Below are 3406 nucleotides of genomic sequence, written 5' to 3' on the forward strand. Positions count from 1 at the left end.
GTCTTTTAAAGTGACAACCCCTTTTAAACTTAGACTCCGAAGGAAAAATATTGTTTATGTGTTGTAGAACTGATTTTAAAAACTGGGGGGAAAAAGGTCTAAAAAAAGGCGGTTATGCCCCATTTTTCCCCCAGTAAGATATCCAAAAATCTGTATTCATTCACCGTTCCCCAGTTTTACGTCAAACAACTTTTTTCTGTCCCCAGTAAAATATTTAAAAATCTGTATTTCATTCACCGTTTCCCAGTTTTACTTCAAACAACTTTTTTCTGTCTTAGAAAAATCAGCTACAACATATCAAAAATTCTTTTTCCTCCGAAGCCTGACTTTAAAAGACAAACATAAACATAAGGTGCTTGTGATGGGGCTAAGGAAGTGGATGGTAATGAGAAAAAAATTTTGCTCTGGACCATTTATATTTTGGCACAGGGATTTGGATGTGAAACGTTCAGGGAATTAAACATTTTTCAATTACAGCATTAATCATTTTTCAATCATAAATTAACTTGTACATGAAAACTTGATTATCTTCTTTTTAACATATAGGTGGAATCGGCCAAATAGCAGCCTTTGCTTCAGTATCTGCAATTTTACAATTAAGCAATACAAACTTGTGAATACGTTATTTATTATATGTGTATAAGAGATTTCTAATTAACTACGTTCTGCAAATTAAAATTTAGATGAAATCAACTTGGGTCCAATGTGATTAATTCCTTCTTGAAATCGATCAAGACCTCCCCACCTCTCCCTTCTCCCTAACAACAGTCATGTTCAAAAAATTGTAAAAATAAAATTGTATAAATAATATTAATAATTATAATTCTGTTGCATGGCTTTCCTCGTGTTTCTACAGCAGTCGTTATTTAATTGTAAAAATCATTAAAATAAAATCATCAAGCACAATGCAAGTCTATATATAAAACTTGGTTAGAAATTGTAACATATGATTTTAATATGACTACTTGAGGAGAACGACCAAAGCGGATCACCAAGAAACAGGCTTATTTTACCTTTGCAAATTTACTTTTCCTGTGATCTACAGTATTTTGTCCTTCTTGTTAACACATTTTATAAATTGTATCCTAATTCAATCAAGTAAAGAAGAATAATAATTTCTAGCAAGTTAAACAAGGTTTTTTTAGAGAAAATGTTACCACAAAATTGATGCCAAATTGCGATTTTTTTTTTCGCAGTTGTTTTCACACATACTGAATATTCAGTACATTTTTATGTCAGGTTGGGGAAAATTACACCTATAATTATTGTTATAGTTATTAATAATGATAACAATTTTAATAATAATAATATTATTTAAGTCACTCTTACCATAATGTCATAGTTAATTAGATTTTAATTGGGGTTTTTAACTTAAGTTCTGCAAACTTATATTAAACTCCATGCACACTTGCATCACCATCTAATGTAATTAATGTAATTTAAGCATTTTCTTCAGTTAATCAAATTATAGCCCAATCTTTAGGCAATATTTTATATTAAATTTTTAACATGTTTTCTTTAAACATTGCACTCTTATACTCTAATCCTTTATATTATCATTAATTATCACATCAGATGGCGTAATGCATAACTCCAGGTGCCGGGGTGGGCACGATAGTGTGGGGATTCGGTGTTTCGGCGCCGCTTGTATCGCTGTCTCTTATACACATCTAGATGTGTATAAGAGACAGAATACATTAATATGACTACTTGAGGAGAACAAACAAGGCGGATCACCAAGGAACAGGCTTATTTCACCTTTGCAAATTTGCTTTTCTTATGATCTATTTTGTCCTTCTTGTTAACACGTTTTATAAATTACATCCAAATTCAATCAAGTTGTTTTCACACATACTGAATATTCAGTACATTTTTATGTCAGGTAGGGGAAAATTATTACACCTATAATTATTGTTATAGTTATTAATATTAATAATGAGTCACTCTGACCATAATGTCATAGTTAATTAGATTTTAATTGGGGTTTTTGACTTAAGTTCTGCGAACTTACAGTATATTAAAAAGTCCATGCACACTTGCATCACTATCTAATGTAATTAATGTAATTTAATGTAATTTAAGCATTTTCTTTAGTTTATCAAATTATAGCCTAATCATTAGGAAATATTTGATATAAAATTTTAAACATGTTTTCTTAATACATTGCACTCTTATACTCCTGTCTCTTATACACATCTAGATGTGTATAAGAGACAGCTAGCTACATAGTGTAAATGGAAAATATAGTATGAGCATAGGTACACGGCATGCTGTGACCATATCACACACCGTACATATATTTGCTCCTTCGACAAGGTGAACCTTTCTGGCAGCAGTGGTGTCCCTGCATCTTTTTCCAGATACACATCAGCCAATTTGCTGTTGTCACTATCACCCTAGTTTAAAACAAAAAAATGACACAGCTATAATACTATAAATGCATTTTTAAATTTGCAACTAAACATAGTACGAATAAAATGCAAATTAAAATTTATGTCATGAAAATATCAGAGACTGCTCATTTGATATCCTATGAGTATAATTACACATAGTGTGGCTCAACTTTTGGGACAAGTAGTGACTGAATGGGCTCCCTATGGTAGTGCACTAAACAGTTTGTGTGACTCAATCACTTCTGGGATCAGTGGTGGGTGAATGTGCTACTGATGGCAGCACACCAACAATTTCGAACCTGTGGTGGCCGAGGGGGCTATTTATGACAGTGCACCAGTAATATTTTTGTGACATGCTAACAATGACCGAAGAATTAAGGTGTGAAAAAGAACAATAATTGCACAAACTGCCAGGATATATGAACAGGTCCATCGGTTGTGGGATCAGTGGACGCAGCAGGCCTTAACCATGAGGTATGGTAGTTAAAATTTATTTACTTTGTTATTTATTAGGCACAAGGGCCATGGATTGCCAATTAGTGAATACATCAGTCTTTTAAAGTGACAACCCCTTTTAAACTTAGACTCCGAAGGAAAAATATTGTTTATGTGTTGTAGAACTGATTTTAAAAACTGGGGGGAAAAAGGTCTAAAAAAAGGCGGTTATGCCCCATTTTTCCCCCAGTAAGATATCCAAAAATCTGTATTCATTCACCGTTCCCCAGTTTTACGTCAAACAACTTTTTTCTGTCCCCAGTAAAATATTTAAAAATCTGTATTTCATTCACCGTTTCCCAGTTTTACGCCAAACAACTTTTTTCTGTCTTAGAAAAATCAGCTACAACATATCAAAAATTCTTTTTCCTCCGAAGCCTGGCTTTAAAAGACAAACATAAACACAAGGTGCTTGTGATGGGGCTAAGGAAGTGGATGGTAATGAGAAAAAAATTTTGCTCTGGACCATTTATATTTTGGCACAGGGATTTGGATGTGAAACGTTCAGGGAATTAAAC

The 3406-nt window shown here is 32.9% G+C and overlaps 1 long non-coding RNA gene across 1 annotated transcript in view; it reads right to left on the reverse strand.

The window, feature by feature from the left end:
* Positions 1-294: 294 nt before the first annotated feature.
* Positions 295-3406, reverse strand: part of LOC117120562 — a 7556-nt gene continuing 4444 nt past the window's right edge. Inside the window, exon 3 of the long non-coding RNA XR_004447381.1 lies at positions 295-582. This is a non-coding gene — a long non-coding RNA (uncharacterized LOC117120562). The remainder of the gene's footprint in view (positions 583-3406) is intronic.

This window comes from Anneissia japonica, unplaced genomic scaffold, assembly GCF_011630105.1.
Source record: "Anneissia japonica isolate Jap-2015-1 unplaced genomic scaffold, ASM1163010v1 scaffold287679_len21116_cov120, whole genome shotgun sequence".
NCBI classification, from domain to species: domain Eukaryota; kingdom Metazoa; phylum Echinodermata; class Crinoidea; order Comatulida; family Comatulidae; genus Anneissia; species Anneissia japonica.